This window comes from Sciurus carolinensis, chromosome 11 (assembly GCF_902686445.1).
Source record: "Sciurus carolinensis chromosome 11, mSciCar1.2, whole genome shotgun sequence".
Lineage (NCBI taxonomy): Eukaryota > Metazoa > Chordata > Mammalia > Rodentia > Sciuridae > Sciurus > Sciurus carolinensis.
Genome location: NC_062223.1, coordinates 85,087,833 through 85,111,845, shown reverse-complemented (window position 1 = coordinate 85,111,845; position 24,013 = coordinate 85,087,833). Strand labels below are relative to the sequence as shown.

The 24,013-nt window shown below is 37.4% G+C and overlaps 1 protein-coding gene across 1 annotated transcript in view; it reads left to right on the top strand.

Moving 5' to 3' along the window:
• The first annotated feature begins 2,918 nt into the window (after positions 1-2,918).
• Rab30 (RAB30, member RAS oncogene family) overlaps positions 2,919-24,013 on the top strand; it is a 79,951-nt gene continuing 58,856 nt past the window's right edge. The window contains exon 1 of the mRNA XM_047516434.1: positions 2,919-3,114. The gene's annotated coding sequence lies outside the window, so the exon portion shown is untranslated. The remainder of the gene's footprint in view (positions 3,115-24,013) is intronic.

Below are 24,013 nucleotides of genomic sequence, written 5' to 3'. Positions count from 1 at the left end.
AAAGAGCCTATATGACTTTAGATACTCTACTATGTTTACTAAACATCAAGAATGTTAAGATATCAATAATCTAAAAAATTCAAGATTTAGGGCAGAGTTGATATTGCCAGAAAATTCCAAAAACCAAAGTATCATGTTGACTCTTTCTAGGTAATTCTATTTCTTCTAAATTTCTGAATAACTATGATAATTTCATCATAGCAATGAGTTCTTACTGGCATTGTGTTGTTACTGGGTTCTCTTATCATTAGTCTTTCTTAGTGTTAGGCTAAACCCATGCTCTCAGAAATATCTAGTTAAGTGAGGATATGGTGGTACTTTTAAGGTTAACACTGATTTCTTCTCCCCACTTTCAAATGCCTTTGCTCCCCACATGCCATGTTCAAGTTGATCACCAGGTGAATTCCTCATCTACACATTTTTAGAATTCACATGGGTAAAATCAGCAGTGAACTGAAGCTTTTGCCAAACCTTTTGTTATTCCTTGCATTACACATAACAAAAACACAAATACAGGATATAGAAGACTACTCCACCCAAGCCCTGTAGACACACCTATAAAGTTTTAAAAACACTTAATACTTTGTTCCAATTCTGGAGAATTCAACATGGATGGGTGGGCAGTAGTTATACATTTTTAGACTTTATAGGCAATCCTGACACATTTCTTGAAAAACAAAACAAAACAAAAACTTTGCTCTAAAAGCAACTGGTTCTGTACTCTTAAAGGTGATACCTCCGATACTACATCTTTTGACAGATTTAAAGAATGTAGTTTATCTCTTTAAGGTATTCCTAATTCCATTTTTAAAGTGTTTTCCTAATTCAAAGTGTTTTCTCTGGGTCACAGGTTATTCTTTCAGAAGTTAGTATCACCAACACCACAAATATTAATCTGTTAATCATATTTCTAAAGAGGTGTGAAGGATTTTTTTTTTTCTCCTCAAAGAAAGAATTAAATCATGGAGTCTTTTAAGGATACTGAATAGGTCTGTTTCACATATGGTTAGATGTCCAGATGTACGCTTAGAAAATCTTTAAACTGAAAATATATCACTGCATTATACAGATCTCATTTTTCACACATAAGATTTTTGAGCAGTCCTTTCCTTTTTCTTCCTATAAACTAGCCTTCCACAGTAAATCAAACTAAGGTTGTTGCTTATATAACTGTCTTATAAAATGAACAAGATTTATTAGCTTAAAACACTTCTGTAGTTAAATCAGAGTCAGGAAAAAAAAAAAATAAAACATTTGCTACTTTCCCATTACTTACCACTGGTATTTGCAAAAATGTTTCTGAGTAACATACTATTTGTATGAGCCTTGTTCGTTGTTGTATTCATGGATAAGGGACACCACAATTTACCTCTGTGTAAGAATGACACAAAGTGACTCATCTTGCAGCTTGTTCCCAGAAACATGACATATGTTGGGTCTTTCAAATTGTTTTTATAATTATCATCTGCATACCTCTGAAAGACTGTTTTTGCATGTTTTGGTCATTTTAAATCATTCTGACTAGCCTTCTTTTTTTTTTTTTTTTTTTCCAAATAGGAGAATCTATCTGCTCTAATTTTATTAAGTCCTAATAGAGATATAGTGTATACCTTCACTCACCACCCCCAGACCACAGTTAATTCTGTTTTCAAAATAAAGTGCAAAAGGGAGAGAGGGGAAAAAGGCACAAAACACACATATCGGCATTTTCTTTAACCCCTGAGGCACCCTCAATAGGAAACGAAATTTCCCATCTTTCCATAGTGTAGTCAGATTCTGAAAAAGAACAAACATACAATACTGTTTTAGTAAATTGGGGAAAAAAATACAGTTCATTTAAGATACTGGGCAAAATGACTTAAAAGTTCTTCAAGCACTCATACACATGGAGTACCACAAACTAAACTCTAGATGAATTTTAAAAATAAACGGGTGATCCATGTTGATCAACTTAGCAAACACTTCGTTTACCCAGGAACCAGTGTTACTCGGGATCAGTTCGCCGGTCTTCAGTAAGCTTATCATCAATAATATGCCCTTTCAACCTCCCTCCTCTCGCTGGTCAGTGAGTTGGTCGACTGGGTGTTTCTCCTTTAGGATGCTCCCTGTTTTTTCTCATCTGCAAGGCCAAAGTGATGTCCCTTTCTAGCCCGTACCTTCCAGCAACTTGAACTTCTTTGAAGTCAACGATTTCTGTATGAAAAATAAGTTTAGGCCCAAACCTGGTAGAGGGGGCATGATGGTTGCAAACTAAATAGCAAGAAGATACACATAAGGTCGAAGTTTCGCACGACTCCTTGGGTGAAAGTCGGCTTCTCCATCTAAAGGCGCGCGGGTCGCCGCTAGCACCTCAACAGAGGCACCTACAGCGACGCTCCTGCTAGCCAGTCTAAGGGTGCCTCCATGCCCAGAAATAAAACGACTCCCTCAATCCCTTAGAAAATGGGGCGAGAGGCGTGGGGCCCCGTGCAACCCAGCAGGACCGTGAGGCGGAGGCTTACTCGGCCTCCATCCAGATGCCACCCAGTCGGACCCGCTGGACATCAGTCCCCAGTGCGGTCTCCACCCGGTTCCCAACCGGGTCGGGGCCCAAGGCACCCCGAAAGGCTCACCCTGCACCTCACCGTCCCCACCGCACCAACACTCGGTTCCCTCTGTCCCAGAATCTCCGCGCGGATCCGCGGAGCCGTCTCGGCACTCCTAACATGGCTGCCGAATTCCCTCCGCTCCCTCGCTCGGGCGCGTCGCACCTTGGCGCATTTTGGGCATTGTAGTTCCGGCGGTAGCCTTGGTGTCTCGCCGGGACGCAAGAAGACTACCATTCCCAGAATGCATCTCTCCGGAGCATGGCTATTGGGGCCCTTTGGACAGAGAGATGATGTCATTGCAAAAACCCCACTGCATTCATTGTGCTACGGTCTATCCACCCCCCGGCTGCTGCTGGGCTTGCGATTGCCGCTCGCTCCAGCTGAGCTAAGAGTAGCAGCAGCTCCAGGGCAGGGACCGACTCTAGCCCTTGGACTTAGGACATCGCAGTACCTTCCCTTGCGTGCGTGACTCTTTCGCACATCATTTCTGTTTATGCCTGGGGTGGGGAGAAAAATCCCAAACCAGGTGAGTTGAAGTGATTTATTCAAATGGTTCTCCCAAGTTATTCCTCCCGCTTAGTTCTCAAGGCTTTTCTTTTGGGAAGATGGGGGCGGGGGGATTGGCGGTTCTCACAGGCGCTGCTAAGGGAAAAGCTCTGTGCAAATTTGGGTCACTGCAAAGAACTCCAGCACATGCACCCGCCAGAGGACCGATGCCTGCCAATTCCCTAGTCGCAACTCCTCTCAACCTTTTGAGGCTGGTAGAGGGGGCTGGGCTGGGAAGGTTGTTGGGAAGTGCTCTTGGAAAATCAGAGGAGGGCAGAGGTGGGGGACTGCAGTCCTGTCACAGCCCGAGTGCTGAGGTTTGAGTGGGAAGGGGTGATGCGTGGGGAGAAATGGAGACAGTGATTTAATGTGGTCGCACTACTTTAGAACATTTCTGTGTCGCTTGGACGAGCACACACTATTCATTTTTAAGAGGTGCATGCTTCTTCTGAGCAGCTTAAGTTTCGTAGAGCTTTATTTTATGTGTGTATGCCTATGCCGTTTGTCTCGCCTTTTCTGCTGATTTGAGGTGACAGTGTCCTTTAATGGTGCACTCCGTGCCAGTCAGAAACATTTCACGTGTCTGGGGAAGATTCTGTTAGGCTGCTGGAAGCAGCATTTTAAAGTGTTCTCCGTTCTCCCGACTGCAGGATTCAGGATTGTTTGGAAGTGGAGCCGACAGATTTGTGCTTGTGTGAGTGTTTTAAATTACATTGCAATAGGCTCCTTGCCACTGACAATGGTACCATAACGAGCTGCTGTTTCCCGAGGCACAGTCACCACTCACAAGTAACGGTTTGCAGTCGGGATCCATTAGGGAAACCTGGGTTTATTTTAGCACGTTAGGGAAAGGAAAAGTTAGTGTTATCAACCTTCATTTGCCATTGCTGTTAGGTACCCGAGGAAGAGTAATTCTGGCCAGGGAAAACAAGGAGCATACTGGTGTGCTCAGTTTGGTGGTAGTGATTGTTTTTAAACAAACTGACACTAACGGGAAAAAAGCATTCTGCCTTGTATGATGTTGACTTTCTTTTAGGAGGTAAAGAGATGATCAGTGCAGTTAATATGTTACTTTGAGATAAACAGCTGGCAGACTCTAGAACAGAAGGGGCCAGTCTTAGCTGAGAGATTTACAACCCTGGAAATGAATGGACCTGGGGTCAACCACACCCCCTTTTGGAATGTCAAAAGAAGGAGAAATGCCAGAGTATTTGCTTAACTCTAAAATGCTAAACCTTTCACAGCTGAGTCTGGGATTTCGAACGTCATTACTAGCTGTCTTCAGCTGCAGTGAACCAATTTTGTTCATTTTTAATTCAGACCCTTAGATCCCCAAAGTTGCAGATGGGTGATACTTCCTTAAATGTTGCTTGTTTCTGAATGCAAAGACAATCCTTTGTATAGGCTTTGTAGTAGAATGATTTATTGGGATGCAATGAGCAGCTTTTGGAATAGGGAAAAGATCCAACAGTCTGCCTCTTCCTACATCTCTGTTGCTTACTCTGCTCTTGCAGACAACCTACCCTTTTCTTCTACACCTTCCTTTCTTACCCTACCCCACCCACATCTCTTGAAATTGTTTTTCCCTATTTGCAGTTCATATTTTCCCTATTTTAGGATCTCCCCTTTATTCCCAATATGTCACATCTCTTTCTCTAAGTCTCTTTCCAACCTCAGAATACCCTCCCCTTTCCTCCTTCCCCTCAGGAACCCCAGGGCGGATGTAGACTGTGTGGATAGTTATTGAGTCCTTTTATGAAGAGGCTTTGGCTTTTCTTTTTTCTTGCACTCTGTGCTTGGCAGGATGAGCAGCAACGAACCTGACCCTTGGCCTGGTTTGTGGTTTCTGTAATAGACATGATCTGGCCCCAGCAGCTTGTGGACAATGAAATATTGCAGTTGAGCTCTTGCCACTTTTTCTTTTGTTGGCACCTGTTAAGAACTGCCAAATGTGCTGGTGTGGTGGGACACACATATAATCCCAACAACTTGGGACACTGAGGCAGGAGGATTACAAATTTGAGACCATCCTGGGCAATTTAGCCAGACCCCATTTCAAAAATAAATAAATAAATAAATAAAATTAAAGGGACTGGGGGTGTGGCTTAGTAGTACTGTGCCCCTGGGTTCAGTCCCCAGTACCAAGAAACAAAAAACAAAAACTGCCAGTGGTTTAGCAACATTTTTATATAGTCTTCAAATAGTTTCTGCCTTATTGAATACATTTTTAAATTTTCTTATCCCTGCTTCAGTGAGTGGTGGGAATGGGAAGACTTTTTCCCCTTGCTTGCTGTTCCTTGTTAATTGTTAAGGAGCAATCAGGGGATCAAACTGCCCATTTGTTTTTTGAAGGTACTTGGAGGGGCAAAAGATTTCTTCCTGTTTTTTTCTTCTCATCTTGGAGAAAAGAAGTTTGTTATTTTATAGCCCTTTTGTAGGGAGAAAGGTGGTAGTTGTGTTTCTTCTCCAAGGTGCCTGGGGATTCGAACCCTGGCCTGTGCACAAGCTGGGCAAGCACTCTACGGGGTGAGCTATTTGCCCACTTGTGTTTCTTAATAGTAGTGTTTCTTCGAGGCTCGGCAAGTCTAAATGTTGTACTTTCGAGGGCAACTATTGTGATAGGCAGATTCAAGCTGTCATCTGGGACCTCTCTTGCCCATAAGTAACTACACATTTCTTTTAGGTTTATATATTCACAAATGGATAATAATCCTTGCCCCTTGGTTTATTTGTCCTGATGTGATAGCCCTCTATGATCTGGTCCCAACCTATTCTGAGCATAGCAGCCATTGTTTATAAACAAAATGTGAAATGAAATGTGAAAAGAAATGCTTCCCTTGTTCTTATAGAGCTTATATTCTAACAAGAGAGACAATCCTTGAACAATTGTAGGTGTGATAAATGTTACTTCCAAAGGGGAATGTGTGATAGAAGGAGGAAAGTCCATAATGTGGTGCTTCCTCTTGTCTGGGGCAACCAGGGAAGGTTTCCTGTTGGATTGACACTTCCAAACACTTGAAAAGTGAGTGGAAGTAATTCAGGATGACTATGGCAGGTGCTTAGAATGGAGTGAAGAGGGTTTCTTGCAGAGGGAACTGCATGGTCAAGGTACAAAGGGAAGAGCAAGGGAACAGAGATCAAAATGAGAAATTGAGACTGGAGAGGTGGGCAGAGGCTGTAGAGTGGCAGTTTTCTGAGCTACAGGTAAATTTTTGTCTTTTTCTTAAGGGCAATGGGAACCTAGGGAGGGCTTTAATTAGCTAGATGAATGACATGGAATAGTTAAAAAAAAAAAAGTTATCCTGACCATTAAGAAGAGATTAGGGGAAAGGATTGGTTGGAGTGAGTATGTAGAAACACCTATCTTTTAAATGTATTTATTCTACTAAGTTATACTGATCCCCAGGTATTTGTGCCCCATGCTAGGAATATGGCATTGAATAAGATAGTGTTTGCTTTGGAGGACTTCACTGAAGTGAGGAAGACAAACATAAACAAATAATCACACATGGAGAGGTATTAGGCAATGCTAGGAGAGTGCAGCCCTGCAGGAGGTGTCCTTTCTTGTGGATGGGAATGTCCAAAAATTGGCAGGTGGCTTTTGACCTTAGACATGAAGGCAAGAAACAGCTCTCCAGAGTGTGGTTCCAGCACCTAAGAGAGTGTCTCCTACATATTAGGAACTGTGAATGTTTGTCGACTAAGTCTCTAAGGACCTATTCAAAAGCAGGAAATATCAACACACGAGAAGAGGGCAATTAGTAATAATGCAAATGTCAAATGGAAAGTGCTTTTAACAAATCCATCCCAGGGACTTGCAACCTTTGAGATGTTTTGTGGATTACTTTTAGGGGAAATTCAGAAATATTTCAGTTCTGGTTTCTTTGTGGGCTTAACTTCCTTGATTCAAGTTAATTTCTCGAAAATCATTCTAATTGCATCGTTTCCTAAGTCAGATTTTTTTTTTTTCCCTTCAGTGCTGGGGATTGAACCCACTAAGTCACAGTAAAATCACACATAATACAATAAAATTGGGTGGGCTGTTAACAAGTTATTTTTCTTGTAGTAAAGAAATTCTATCATTACCCTATATAAATGTATGATTATGCAAATGGTATGCTGTTACTCCATGTACAATCAGAAACAACAGGTATCCCATTTGTTTACAATAAAAATAAATTAAAAAAAATTCTTAAAAATGCCTCGTCTCAATTTCATCTCATAAAAATGTATTTAGCTTTGTGAAAAATTCCCTATCTTGTCTTCTTTTTTCTTGTTTTCTTGCAAAGTAGGAAAAAACAAGACAAACAAACAAAACATCACAATGTAATAATAATTTAGGGAACCATTGCCCTATTTTCTTGACTGTGGTAGAAATGTGACTCATTATTAAATAAGAATATTTCCAAGTATAGAGCTTTATTTTATACACAGAGGGAGGTGCTTTACCACTGAGCTTTATCCCCAGTCCCTTTTTTCTTTTCTTTTCTTTCTTTCTTTCTTTTTTTTTTTTTTAAACTATTTTGAGACAAGGCCTTGCTAAGTTGCTGAGGTTGGCCTCAAATTTGCAGTCCTCCTGCCTCAGCCTCTTGAGTTGCTGGGATTACAGTTGTGTGCCACCACACCTGGTCACAGATACTTTATTTTCAGTCTTCCTTATAGGACACCAAACCTTGAAAACTAGGTAGGCTTCCTCAAGACTAGTCTAACATAGGTGTGTATGTGTGTTCATATGCTGAAATTCACATGTACATTCCTGCATTTTTCTATCACTATATGTGTGTCTTTGGGCAAATTACTTGTCCTCTTTGAACCTCATTGCTTTTGTAAAATTGTGAGAATTAAATGAGAATGTATTTTAAATGTCTGACACTATGCCTGGTATAGCTGGTGCTGCCCATGGCAACTGTTTTTGACATCATATATATTGATGGTTTTTAACATTTTATTTATTGGGTGATGCTTGTTTAGAACCCATAGTGAGAAATGAGGAAAGAAATAGCAGTGTAATGAGACAGTGTAAAGCAAGGGGAGTACACATCATCAATGTGGAATTTTTCCTGGAAATGTTTAGCTTACATCTAATCTTGAGGAAAAAATTGGACAAATGCTGATTGTGGGACATACTGCAAAACAACTGGCCTGGGATCTTAAAAAATGTCAATGTTATGAAAGACACATACAAAAAAGATATGGGGGACTGATTGACATTAAAGTAAGACAACTAAGTGCAACAGGTAAAACTTCATTGGATCCTAAACTCTTAAGAAAACCTTATTAGGGGCTGGAGTTGTGGCTCAGGGTAGAGCGCTTGCCTAGCATGTGTGAGGCATTGGGTTCGATTCTCAGCACCACATATAAATAAAAGAATAAAGATCTATCAACATCTAAAAAAATAATAAAAAAAAAAAAAAGAAAACCTTGTTATAAAGGGTGTTTGAGGATGGCTGGGGAATGGGCATGGGAGCTGCACATGAGGCAGTCAGTTACAATGGTAGGTTTCCTGGAGGTGATGACAGTTTCACACTTTAGTCTGTCGTGTGGATATTAGTGTGTCCATCAGTTGTGTTTCTGAATGGTCTTCAGGAACATCAGAGCAAAGGCAAAAGACAGCTAAGGCTGCTTCAGAAGATAGTGATCTTCTTGGTCTTAGCAAGTATTTAGTCAGCCTATGAGCTAGGACACCTTTTGTTGGGATATTGTATGTCCTTTTCATGTCCATTCTAGACACAAGCTTGTCCTTCTGAAACTGCAAACATCTACAACTGGCAGTCTTGACCTTGATATTACTAGAAGTAGTAATGCAGGTGGGACATTAGCTATTTCCAAAATGAGGAGGAAAGGATGGGAATGGTCACACATCTATATCTATATATATATTTAAATTTGTTTTTTGATTCTAGAAATAACACAAGATTAATTAAAATTTATTGCAGAAATATACAAGGAACTGTGTTGGGAAAGTGCTCTTTAATTGTACACCAAAGATAATCAACTGTCAGGTTTTGATGTATCATTTCCCCTATACTTAGGCCAATAATATTGTAATATGTATCATTTTACTTGTTCTCTTTTGCCTGATGTGCTTTGGGCATTTGCCCCAGGTATTACTATAATTTAGCTGTTTAACAACTGTAGGAAATTGTGCCACAGTGAATCTTTGAGTGAACATCATTTTGTTATGAACTTGTAGAAGTATTTCCTTGGGATACTTTTCTAGAGGCATCAATGCTGAGTCAAAGGGCACAAAGTTTCCCTTAAATTGCCCCTGATGTAAATTCTTATTAGCAATGTTTGGGAGTTCTGTTTCTTTATACCTTTGCCAGTCTATAAGTCACTTTGGCTGTACTCTCTAAGGGAAGAAACTTGTGAAGGGTAGACAGAATGACCTAAAATGGAATCACAGAGTTTTTGTTGACTTTTGTGAGGATGTAATAAAGGTTGATGTGTAAATAAGTTAGAAATCTGGAGAGAGAAATTGAATTCATCATCCTTGCCTACAACTTAGCCTGTTGTTTAAAAAGTAAACTGAAACAATGAAGCAGTCAAGGGGTTTCCCCAGAAAAATTTGAAGAAAAATTTTATTTTTCAGTTATGGTTAACTTCACTAAAATGAGGACATCTTCAAACCTGAGATGAAAATAACCTGCTCTGCTTACTTCCTCTACAATTCAGTCACATAGCCACAATGGAAAGGGGGAATTTAAGCTCCATTTAAAAACTGATAGGCGGTTAAAGGCTGAATTTTCATCTTTGTGAATTTTAGTAGAAGCAATAATAAGGCAGATATTTTGGCATTTGTTTTCCTGGAACATTAGGTGTGAGCTTAGGAGTGGCTATCAGCTACTCACTCTGCCCTAATAGAGGACCTGGGGAAGAAATTTTGAGGCTCATGAGTCATTAATAATAAGCTAAATGCAAGGCCTTGAGGGTCTTCACTAAAAGATGCTCTATGGAGGTATATTGTGTTTGCTGTCTCATTCTCTCAACGGTAGGCTGTAGATCTGAGCTGTGTTTTTACATGCAAATTACAAAACAGTTCTGAGGCTAAATAACTTGGGTTTGTTTTGAAGTTACCTAGCAGTAAATAAATAAAGAAGTAAATGCAGATGCAGACCCTAGGTAAATTTTCTGGAACCCAAAACTATTCTGCTTCTCTAACTGTTTCCTGTTTTTGCTTTGCCTTCTGACTGAAACTATAAGCTTCATGAAGTCAGGACTGACTGGGGGTCTGTTTCCATGTTATCTCAGGTACCAAGGGAGTTTTCTTTTGACTTGCTGAGTTAACTGAAGTATTACCTGCACTGCTATAGCATCGACTATGTGATATAGCTTACACATTTTATTTGATTTTTTCCCCCAACTTATTTTGGAAAACTTTTAAACCTATAGAAAAATTGCAAAAGTAGTACAGTGAACACCCCTGCATTTTTTTCTAAATTCATTTGCTTTCTCTTTCTGCACATCAATACACACAAACTTTTTTTTTTTAATAAAGCACTTGGAAATAAGTTGCAGACATCCCCACACTTTATCTCTGAGCACTTCATCCTATATCCCCTAAGAATAAGGAATTTCTTCCATGTAACTATACATCGTTACATTGAAACAATATTTTTCAGATTTCCCCCTAATATCCTTTATAATCTTTACAAGTTTTAAAAATAAAACAGGTTATGATCTTTAGTTTTCTTTACTATAGCATAGTACCTCTGCTTTTTTTCTGTTATTTTTGTAGTTGTAGATGGACAGAATGCCTTTTTTTATTTTTGTGTGGTGCTGAGGATCGAACCTAATGCCTCACACATGCTAGGCAGGCACTCTACCACTGAGCTACAACTCCAGACCTCTACCTCGTTTTTTGTTTTTTTTTTTTTTTGTCTTATGATCTTGAAAATTTTGAACACCTAAAGTTTTTTTTTTCCATAGCTTTATTTGAGGTAAAATGGAAGTACAGTAAAATGTACATATTTGAAGTATGCAAGTTGATCAGTTTTGACACATGTAACCAATACAGTCAATATAAAAACCATTTCCATTTATTTTTTTTTAATTTGAAATCATGTAGACTGTGTTTCCTGCATGATTTATTCCATTAGAAATCAGTCACCTTAAGATATATAGAAGCCCACTTCCACATGCCAATTGCTTCAAAATTAAATGGCACACTTATAAATATCTCATAGGTCAAGGAAGAAAGTACAAGAAAAGTAAATAAAAAGTGCTTTGAACTAAGTGATAATAAAAGTTTAAAATATCAGAATCTCTGGGATAAGCAGTACTCAGGTGAACATTTATAACTTAAAGTACTTGTATCAGAAAGAAGCTAGATTAACAAATTATTTTCAAATTAGGAAGGAAAAAATAAGAATAGGAGCAGAAATATATGAAATACAGAAGATGGACTGGGGATACAACTCAGTTGGTAGAGTACTTTCCTCACATGCATCAAATCCTGGGTTCAATCCCCAGCAGTACACACATATAATAATAATAATAATAATAATAATAATAATAATAATAATATAGCTAAAAGTTGATAAAAATAAGTTTGTTGTTTTGTGGACAGAAATTGAAATTGTCCAGTTGTTTTCTTCATTATCAGACTCAGATTAACCACTTGTGGTAACAATTCCCCTAGAATTGATAGGTGACACATGATGTTAGTTTGTAACACCACTGGTGATATGAGGTTTGAGCATTTGGTTGAGGAATTTTGGCTATATTGCTATTGAAAAGGCACCCTTTTCCCTTTGTAATTAATAAAATTACCTGTTAGGTGATATCTTGAGGTTATTTGAATGGACTATTCCTCAAAACTTTCATTCAATGATTGTAATATCTATTAATAATCCTAGCTTAGGTCAATTGGTATTTATAAGAGAAAAATTTTCTAATTTTTTATTCTGTATTTATAATCTGATCATTGAGCTCTTTCCCCAACCCCTCCCCGTCCCATACTGGGGATTGAACCCAGGTTCCTTTACCAATGAACTACATCCCCAGACTTTTTTCTTTTTAATTTTGTGAGAGTGTCTTGCTAAGTTGCTGAGGCTGGCTTCATACTTGCAATCCTGCCTCAGCCTTGTGAGTTGCCAGGACTACAAGTATGTGCCACCACACTTTACCCTCCCCATTCCCCACAATTTAAAAAACTGTCACTTGGACTCATGTATTCTTTATAATTAAATGTGTTACATAATCCCACCCCTTATTTTATTTTATTTTATTTTTTTTCTTCACGGTGCTGGGGATTGAACCCAGGACCTTGTGCTTGTGAGGCAAGCACTCTACCAACTGAGCTATATCCCCAGGCCCCTTACTTTTTTTGATATTTAGATTCTCTCAAATTTAGCTAGGGAAGCCTATCTTAAAGCTTTCTGATAAAATGAAGATATTTTACCCATACAAATGAGGAAACTTAAGTCCCAGAAAGCACAAATAACTAGCTATGTGAGGGGTTACATGACTAGTTAGCAGAGGAGACCAGTTGCAAACCCAGTTCTGACTCTGTGAAGTGGTTCCTTCTACTCCACACTGCCTCCTGGTGTCCGTGAACAGAATGCCACCTGCTGAAAGGAAGTTAAAAGAAAGCACAATCATTGCATCATTGTTGCTAATAGGAATGATTGCAAACAACCCTAAGTGTGCAACTGTAGGGGACTAGTCAACTAAGTGGATATGTTTACATAAGGGAAAGCTCTGAAACTATAAAAAAGAATCAGGGTGTTCTCTAGGTGCTGATATGGAATGCAGTCTCCAAGGATATATTAAGTGAAAGAAGGAAGTGCAGAACAGTGCACACTTTGTGAAAGAAGTGGAGGATAGATAAATATATTTGAATTTGCACAAAGAAACCATGGAAAGATATAAAAATTGGTTTCCATCACAGAGTGGAAGAGGTGGATAGTGTATGTGTATATGTATATGTGTGTACAGAAATGAGAAATTTTATTTTATGTAGTGTTGGTTTTTAAATAATCTTGAGATATAATTCACATATACCACACAAGTCACCCATTGAAAGTATGCAATTTAATGCCTTTTAATGTGTTCATGGAGTTGTGCAATCTTCGCCACAATCAACTTTAGAACATTTTCTTCATCACCAAAAGAAACTTTGACCCACTATCATCAGTGGGCATTTTCCTCACTCCCACCCTTCCAGCCCAAGGTAATCAGTAATTTACTTCCTATCTCTGTAAATTTGCCTATTCTGTATATTTCATATGACTTGAATAATGCCATGTATGGTCTTCTGTAAATTTCTTTCATTTAGCATAATGTTTTCAAAGTTCATACATGACATAGTATGTATCAGTGCTCCCTAACCTTTTATTACCAAATAATATTCCATTGCATAGACATGCCATATTTTATGTGCCCTTTTAGCATTTGGTGGACGTTTGGATTATTCCTACTTTTCTACTGTTAGGAACAATGTTGCTGTAAATGTTTTATACACATTTCTTAGTGGACATATAATTAATTATTGGGTGGACTTACTGGATCAACTGGTAACTCTGACCTTTTGAGACATTGCCAAATTGTTTTACAAAGCAGCTATTCCAGGGTGGGGTTGTGGTTGAGTGGTAGTGCGCTTGCCTATCATGCGTGAGGCTCTGGGTTTGATCCTCAGCATCACATAAAAATGAAAGTATTCTGTCCACCTACAAAGCAGCTATTCCATTTACATTCCCACCAGCAATATGGAAGAGTTCCAAATTTCTTCACCTCCTTGACAACACTTGTTATTATCTGTTACTTTTATGATTATAACCATCCTAGTAATGTGTCACATAAATTTTTTTAACCATATCAGTGTAGTCATATATATATAGTGTAGATGGGCCCAGTATCTTTATTTTATTTATATTTTTATGCGGTGCTGACAATCAAACCTATTGCCTTACACATAGGCAAGTACTCTACCACTGAGCCACAACCCCAGCACCATATCAGTGTATTAACAATATAATATCTATTCCAAAATAATAGTAAATTTAAAAATTAGAAATGGGAGCTCAGAAAGACATTTTTAGGTGGCCAGCTGAAGGGTCAGAATACAGAGAAATGGTCCAAGGGTAGAGACAAATTCCAGGTTTTCCACTTTCAGCCTGGTGTCCTGAAGGACACACATTCATTGTAGGTTTTTAAGTACCACCTGACTTTTTCTCCTCCAGTATGCTCCCAGCTTCATTGCCTAGAGGGTAGAGAGCTCGGATGTAAGTGCTGGCCTCAGGACTTCTTGCACTTTAATAGCAGCTCTAGAGACAGTAACTAGGATTACATTTGTTCTTTTTTTTGTATTTTAATTTTTTATTTTTTCTAATTAGTTATACATGACAGTAGAATGCATTTATGCATTTTGATAAATCATACATAAATGCAGTAAATTTCTCATTTTTCTGATGATACGTATTGTAGGATCACATCAGTCATGCAGTAATAATATGTACATGAGGTAATAATGTCTGTTTCACTCTTATCTTCTGTTCTTCCTACCCCTATATCCCTTCACTCCCCTCTAGCTAATCTAAAATAATTATTCTTCCCTAGCACTCCCACCCTCCATTGTGAATTAGCATCCCTATATCAGAGAAAACATTTGGGCTTTGTTTTTTTGTGTTTGACTTATTTTGCTTAGCATAATTTCTCCAACTCCATCCATTTACCAGCAAATGCCATAATTTCATTCTTCTTTAAAGCTGAGAAATATTCCATGGTACGTGTGTGTGTGTGTGTGTAGTGTGTATATATATGTATACATATATATATATCTCACATTTTCTTTATCCATTCATTTGTTGAAGGACACCTAGGTTGTAGCCATAGTTTAGCTATCATGAATTGAGCTGCTATAAACATTGATGTGGCTGCATCACAGTAATATGATGATTTTAAGTCCTTTGGGTATAAACCGAGGAGTGGGATAGCTGGGTCAAATGGTGGTTCCATTCCAAGTTTTCTGAGGAATCCATCCTGCTTTCCGTAAGGTCGCACCAGTTTGCATTCCCGCCAGCAATGTATGAGTGTCCCTTTTCCCCCACATCCTCAACATTTATTGTTGCTTGTATTCTTGATAATTGCCATTCTGATTAGAGTGAGATGAAATTTTAGTTTTGATTTGCATTTCTTTAATTGCTAGAGATGTTGAACATTTTTTCATATATTTGTTGATTGATTTTACGTCTTCTGTGAAGTATCTGTTCAGTTCCTTAACCCATTTATTGATTGGGTTATTTATTTTACTGGTGTTAAGTTTTTTGAGTTCTTTATATATCCTAGAGATTAATGCTTTATTAATCTTATATGCTTATGCGTGTGGTAAAGATTTTCTCCCTATCTATAGCCTTTCTCTTCACATTATTGATTGTTGCTGAGAAGTCTTTTAGTTTGAGTCCATCTCATTTATTGATTCTTGATTTAACTTCTTGTTCTTTAGGGGTCTTATTAAGGAAGTTAAATCTTAGGCCAACATGGTGAAGATTTGGGTCTACTATTTCTTCTAGTGGTTGCAGAGTTTCTGTTCTAGTGCCTATGCCTTTGATCCTCTTTGAGTTGAGTTTCATGCAGGGTCAGAGATAAAGGTTTAATTTAATTTTGTTACATGTGGCTTTCCATTTTTCCAAGCTCCATTTGTTGAATAGGCTATCTTTTCTCCATTGTATGCTTTTGGCACCTTTGTCTAGTATGAAATAATTGTATTTATGTGGGTTTGTTTCTGTGTCTTTTATTCTGTACCATTGGTCTACATGTCTGTTTTGGTGCCAATACCATGCTGTTTTTATTACTAAAGCTGTGTAGTATAGTTTGAGGTCTGGTGTTATGGTGCTTCCTGCTTCACTTTTCGTGCTAAGGATTGCTTCAGGTATTCTGGGCCTCTTATTTTTCCAAATGAATTTCATGATTGCTTTTTCTAGTTCTATGAAGAACGTCATTGGAATTTTAGTAGAAATTGCATTAAATCTGTATAACACTTTTGGTAGCATGGCCATTTGGACAATATTAATTCTGCCTATCCAGGAGCATGGGAGGTCTTTCCATCTTCTAAGGTCTTCTTCAATTTCTTTCCTTAGTGTTTTGTATTTTCATTGTATAGGTCTTTCACCTCTTTTGCTAGATCGATTCCCAAATATTTATTTATTTTTTTGCGGCTACTGTGAATGGGGTAGTTTTCTTAATTTCTCTTTCAGTAGATTCAAGACTGATGTATAGGAATGCATTTGATTTATGGGTATTGATTTTATATCCTACTACTTTGCTGAATTCATTTATTAATTCTAGAAGTTTTTTGATCTTCTAAATATAGAATCATGTCATTGGCAAATAGTGATAGTTTGAATTCTTCTTTACTATTTGTATACCTTTAATTTCTTTCTTCTAATTGCTCTAGCTAGAGTTTCAAGGACAATGTTGTTGAATAAAAGTGGTGAAAGAGGGCATCCTTGTCTTATTCCAGTTTTTAGAGGGAATGCTTTAAATTTTTCTCTTTTTAAAATTATGTTGGCCTTGGGTTTAGCATATATGGCTTTTATGATGTTGAGGTATGTTCCTACTATCCTTAGTTTTTCTAGTGTTTTGAACATGAAGGATTGCTGTATTTTGCCAAATGCTTTTTCTGCATCTATTGAGATGATCATATGATTCTTGTTTTTAAGTCTGTTGATATGATGAATTATGTTTATTGATTTCTATATGTTGAACCAACCCTACATCCCTGGGATGAACCCCACTTGATCTCAGTGCACTATCTTAATATGTTTTTGTATGTGATTTTTCCAAATTTAATTGAGAATTTTTGCATTAATGTTTGTGAGGGATATTGGTCTGAAGTTTTCTTTCCTTGATGTGTGTTTGTCTGGTTTTGGTATCAGGGTAATATTAGCCTCATAGAATGAGTTTGGAAGGGTTCCCTCCTTTTCTGTTTCATGGAATAATTTGTGGAGTTTTGGAGTTAATTCTTCTTTGAAGGTTTGGTAGAGCTTGGCTGAGAATCTGTCTGATCCTGGGCTTTTATTAATTGGTAGGCTTTTGATGGCATCTTCTATTTCATTACTTGAAATTGTTCTGTTTAAATCATGTTTGACCTCCTCATTCAGTTTGGGTAGGTCATATGTCTCTAGAAATTTGTCAATGTCTTTAATATTTTCTATTTTACTGGAGTATAAATTTTCAAAAAAGTTTCTAATTATCATCTGTATTTTCGTTGTGTCCTTTATGATATTTCCTTTTTCATCATGTATTTTAGTAATTTGGGTTTTCTCTCTTTCTCTCTTCTTTAGCGTGGCTAGGGGTTTATCAATTTTATTTATTTATTTCAAAGAACCAACTTCTTGTTTTATCAATTTTTTCAGTTTCTTTTGTTTCAGTTTCATTGATTTCAGCTCTGATTTTAATTATTTCTAGTCTTCTACTGTTTTTGGTATTGATTTGTTCTTCTTTTTCTAGGTCTTTGAGATGTAATGTTAGGTCATTTATTTGTTGACTTTTTATCTTTTAATAAATGAGCTCAATACAGTGAACTTTCCTCTTAATACTGCCTTCATAGTGTCCCAGAGATTTTGGTTTGTTGTATAGGTATTCTCATTTACCTCTAAGTATTTTTAAATTTTATCCTTGATTTCTTCTATCCATTCATCATTCAATTATGTATTAATCTCTATATATTAGTTTCTATTTTTTATTTTATCGTTGATTTGTAATTTCAGTCTTATGATCTGATAGAATGCAGGGTAATATCTCCATTTTTTTTGTATTTACTAAGAGTTGCTTTGTGGCATAAGATATGGTCTATTTTAGAGAAGGATTCATGTGCTCTGAGAAAAAGGTGTATTCGCTCATTGGTGGAGGAAATATTCTATATATGTCTGTTAAGTCTAAATTATTGGTTGTATTATTTAGTTCTATAATTTCTTTAGTTTTTGTTTGGAAGATCTGTCCAGTAGTGAGAGGGGAGTGTCAAAGTCACCCAGTATTATTGTGTTGTGGTCTATTTGATTCTTGAAATTGAGAAGGGTTTGTTTGATGTACATAGATGCTCCATTCTTTGGGGCATAGATATTTATAATTGTTTTGTCTTGCTGATGTATAATTCCCTTAAGTAGTATGAAATGTCCTTCTTTCTCCCTTTTGATTAACTTTGGCTTGAAGTCCACTTATCTGAAATGAGGATGGAAACCCCTGCTTGTTTATGCAATCCATATGAGTGATATATTTTTTCCCATCCTTTCACCTTCATTGTGTGGATGTCTTTGCCCATAAGGTGAATCTCTTGGAGACAGCATATTGTTAGGTCTTGTGTTTTAATCCAATCTGCCAGTCTATGTCTTTTGATTGATGAGTTTAGGCCATTAACATTCAAGGTTATTTTTGAGATATGATTTGTATTCCCTGTCATTTTGGCTTATTTATGGGTTTTAATTTGATTTAGTTTCACCTTTGAGTTTCTATTCCTTTAGTGTAATTCCTCCCTTTGCTGATTTTCACTCTTTTTTTTTTTTCATTTTCACTTCATTCTCATGGAGTATTTTGTTGAGAATGATCTATAGTGCAGCTTTCTATTTGTGAATTCTTTTAACTTTTGTTTATCATGGAAGTTTTTGTTTCATCTTCAAATCTGAAATAATTTTGATGGATATAAAATTCTTGGTTGGCATCCATTTTCTTTCAGAGTTTGAATTATGTTGTTCGATGACCTCCTAGCTTTGAGGATCTATGTTGAGAAATCAGTTGAGATCTGAATTGGTGTTCCCCTATACATAATTTGCTTTTTTCCTCTCACAGCCTTTAAGATTCTATTTTTATTATGTATTTATCTATTTATTATTATGTCATTCTTATTATAATGTATCTTGGTGTGGGTCTGCTGTAATTTTGTACATTTGGTGTCTTGTAAGCTTCTTGTATTTGATTTTCCATTTCATTCTTTTGGTTTGGGAAATTTTCTGATATTATGTCATTGAAAAGATTGTGCATTCTTTTGGTTTGTGTCTCTGTTCCTTCATCTATCCCTATAACTCTTAAATTTGGGCTTTTCATGTTATCCCATAATTCTTGGAAGTTTCGTTCATGGATTCTTATTATCTTCTCTGCATGGTCAACTTTATTTTCAATATTAAATATTTTGTCTTCATTGCCTGAGGTTCTGTCTTCCAAATGATCTAGTCTGTTGGTGATGCATTCCATTGAATTTTTAATTTGGTTTATTGATTCCTTCATTTTGAGGATTTCTGCTTTGTTTTGTTTTCAGAATCTCTAACTCATTATTGAAGTGATCTTTCACTTCCTGTATTTTGTCTTTGATTTCACTCCTTTTACCATCCTTTACTTTGCAGATCACTTTAACTATGTACATTCTAAACTCCTTCTCAGACATTTCTTTTGTTGTGTTGTTAGTGGATTCTCTTATGGGGGCATTTTGGTTTGTTCCCTTGTTTTTTTCATGTTGCTTGTGTGTTTTCCCATCTAGGTGTATAGATCTGAGGCAGTACAGATTCTACCCTGTAGATCTCTACTGTCCCTGAAGCTTTCTAGTACCCCACTTTAAAAGGGATACCAATATCAACAGCACCCAGTGTAAACAATACACAGCCTTAAATCTAATAGCTCCCACCAAGGTGTCCACTGCTTTCTTGCTATAAACAGAAATGAAGAGTTCAATCACAGTCTACAATATAAACAGAAAATTTGCCAAAAGGGCTTATAATTTCAAATGGTGGACAAAGAGAGAACAGAAATAGTGTAGGACATGCTGTTCATGAGGAAGAAAAAGAGAAACTCAAAGTAAAAATCCACGGGAAGAGTGGAGGAGGAACCAACAGACTGGCTGTTATATGGAGAAAAGATAGAAAGGAAATGCAGGAAAACAGCAAGTGAGAGGAAGAATACATATAAAGAGAAAAAAATGAAAAATATAAGAATATACAACAGAACTGCAAAACACCATGCATGTATCACTGTCCTCAACAAACTGATGCATGAAAAATATCTTACTCCAAATATGGTGGTAGAGATGTTAGAGAAGAAAAAAATAAAATAAATCTTGATGGAAAACTGAACTGTCTCTGTCCATGTTCAAAAATTTCTCAGTCCTGTCTCTGGCTTCTCATGGGAGTGCCTGGCCCAGACCGGCCCTGGCAAACCCACTCACTATCCCACCAATCTGGCCTTCAGATATCCAAGTTTGGCCACATTGCAGTCAGCGGGAGCTACAGTGGTCTGGTGGCATTGAGAGCAAGTGGGGGGTCTGACCCAGCAGTGGTGGTGGCTTCGGCTGTAGCTGCAGTGACACCCAGAAGATCTGGGAGGGGGTACCAGTGGCATTGGGGGCAGTGGTGTTGGTGGCAGCAGTGCAGATTGCAGTCATGCCCAGAGAAAAGACCTCTAGGTACCTGTGGCAGTGGTGTCAGGAGCAGCTGTGCCCCTAGAGAGGACCTCTGGGCCGGGGCAGTAGTGTCTGCAGCAGCCCCACATTTGTTCTTAGGACCAGAATTCTGTGGACCATGATGTCTTTATGTTGGTCTCTTCATGAAGCATGGTGAGGACATTAGACAAGTCTGCTTCAGCCAATGGTGGCTGCTCTAGAAGGTAGAGGGATGCTTTGAGAGGCCCGAGTATGAGAGCCCATAAACTGGAATTTGAATTTGTGTTCTGGCATATTCAAGCTGTGTGACATTGAACAAGTCACAATTTCTCAAGGATTCAATTCCTTATCTATAAGAGGGGATGTCTAGTCTTACAGTATCACCTCATAAGATGCTTATTAGTTACAAAGGGAAAGTAATAACTTTATAGGGGAGAAGCAGGAAGAAACACTTTCACTAAGTGATCCAGGTTAATATCAATAATGGGCAAATGAACATCTGAGAAGAACACATTAGTTTGTATGCCAAAAATGTATAACCTGAATCTCATCACAGGAAATACCTCACAAACTCAAATTGAGAAACCGTCTACAAAGTTTTTTTCTGTTATTTTTTAAGTGTCAAGGTCATATGAAAGACTGCTTCTGGATTAAAGGAGACTAAAAGACAGTTAAAGACTTAGATATAACACATGGTCCTGGATTGATTCTTTTTTTAAAATATTTTGTTTTAGTTGTCAAAGGATCTTTTGTTTTATTTATTTATATGCAGTGCTGAGTATCAGACCCAGGGCCTCACACATGCTAGGCAAGTACTCTGCCACTGAGCCATGCCCCAGCCCCTGGATTGATTCTTGGACAAGAGAAAACTTATAGTTCTTTGGACACAAAGAATACTGTTTGCTCAGTTGGTAAGATTTGAATAAGGATTGAAATTAGAGAATAATTTACGATAAATATTAATTTCCTGATTCTGATAGTTGTGCTGTGAAAATATAAGGGAATGTCCTTGTGTTTTAGGAAATACTAAGTATTTAGTTAGGGGTAAGCAATATCTATGTACACAGAGAGAGACTGTAAGAGAAATCTGAAATTTTAACATTTGAGTAATATGGGTGAAGGGTATATATAAATCCTTAGTAAATTTCTTGCAACTTTTTTCATGTCTGAAATTAATTAAAAACAAAAAGATAAAAATAGAGGAAGGGGAGATGCCAATACTTAGGGAATAGGGTGGTTGTGAGGATTAAATGAGGCTCAGGTTTCAGCATGGTACCAGTTTCCTTGAAGTACAGGTGGGCATCCCAGGATGGGCGAGGCTGGCAATAATGCTTAGTTATTATGTGAGAGGCAAAATAAAGTTGACCCACTGTGATGGCAATACTATTCTGAATCCATAACTAGGACTCAAGGTCTGACAAAGAGTTTTCGCCCTTACTTGTAAATTCATTCAGTTGCAAAGTCTTACAAAAGCACATGCATCAAATCAGTTACTTATCCATTTAAGAAATCATCTCAGAATAGTGTGAAATTTACATGAAGTTGTGATAGTACTTGGAAAGCTAGGGGTTATGGTCACTTTCCATGTGGGCCATATATGGGTCAGTTCTAGCATTTGGGTAACTGCTTCGTACTTTCTCCTGTTCTTCCTCTCCCTGTCTCCCATCCCCACACACATTTCTGATTTTGCCCTAGGCATTTTAATTAGCTGTGCCAAATTTTAATTGTTTTGGCAGACAAAGGGAACTTGAATAAGCTTTTCCTTTCAATACTCAAGAATTTTGCTTTCTAAGAGCAATTTTGGAAAAGAAATGTTACTAGTCTGGAAAATTCATGTAGTAACCTCAAAAGGAATTCATGTCCTAGAGGAACTGTGAAGGGGATAGAGAGCTCAATTTCTTTTGAGAGAGGCTGAAAGAAATACTTCTGTCTGAAATAGTAATAAAGATCTATTTATTTTTCATCTTTCTGCTGAAAGCCTCAATCTGTGAATGATTAAATTCTAAATAGATTTAATCCAAGTGCAAAAAAGAATAACCTCAATCTTGATTTAAATCATTTATCAGATCTTGGACAGGCTACTTTGGTGAGATGATCCTTAGTGTGACATTTTACCTTGTCTCTTTGAAGTAACAAAAATTTCCAGCTCCTGGAGCTGCAGCTGTAACTTAAGATTCCAAATTCAGTGACACCCATCTGGATTTACTGTTATTACTGAAGGACTATCCTTCTGTTTTGACTATTATAAATTTGTTTGGTTTTAGGATTCTGTATACTTTTTGCTTTTGAAGTTATGGCCAGTAAGTGAAATGACTGTATAATAAGTCATTTTTATATTATAACTTTATGATAATAATCCTGCAAATATTTTAAACAGTTTTATGATGTACCAAGCAGTGTACTGACTGCTTCACATAAATTATATCATTTAATTGTGACAGAAACCACATGAGGAAATGGAATCTCTGACAGCTAAAGTAACATGTCTTAGATCATTTGATTATTAGGAGGCAGATCCAGGACCAGAAAGCAAGACTGTCTTGCCGGACTGTTTTCTGCTATGCATTTTGAAATTTTGTGTGGAAGATGATTATTTTTTCACTTTACCTTTGGAACTGAGCCCAATCTCATTTACCTGAAAGGTATTCACTGAGTTCCCAGTACATGTCCGGCACCTTGATACTGTAGAGATGACTGAGACTTAGTTTTTATCATTAAGGAGCTCATACTCAATTAGAGGTAAAATAGATACACCCCATACCCCCATGCTCATAGCAACATTATCCCACCATAGCTAAAGATAGAAGCAACTCAAGTGTCCACTGATTGATGTGTGAATAAACAGCATGTGATATATACATACAATAGAATATCATTCAGCCTTAAAAAGGAGAGAAATACTGTCACATGTTCTAACATGGATGAACTTGGAGGGCATTATGCCAAATGAAATAGGTCAATCACAAATGGACAAATACTGTGTGATTTCACTTATATGAGGTATCTCAAGTATTCAGACTCATAGAAACAAAGTAGAATAGGGCTCGTGATGAGAAAGAAATGGGAAGTTTTTAATGAGTATAGAGTTTTATTTATTTATTTATTTTTAACTGTCTTTTTTTATTGTAAACAAATGGGATACATGTTGTTTAGAGTTTTATTTTTGCAAAATGAAAATATCCTGGAGATTAGTTGCACAAATATAAAAAGCCAAACAGATATACCCCCTGTCTTAGTCCATTTGTGCTACCATAACAAAATACCTGAGTCTTGGTAATTTATAAATAATGCAAATTTATTTCTTACAGTTCTGAATGATGCGAAGGCCAAAATCAAGGCACCAGCAGGTTTTGCGTCTGGTGAGGTCTGCTCTCTGCCTCCAAGATAGTGCCTTGCTGCTGTGTCCTCCCATGCTGGAAGGGCGAACTTGCTCCCTCAAGTGCCTTTTATAAGGCACCAATTCATTCATGAGAGCAGAAGCCTCATAGCATAATCACCTACTAAAGATCTCACC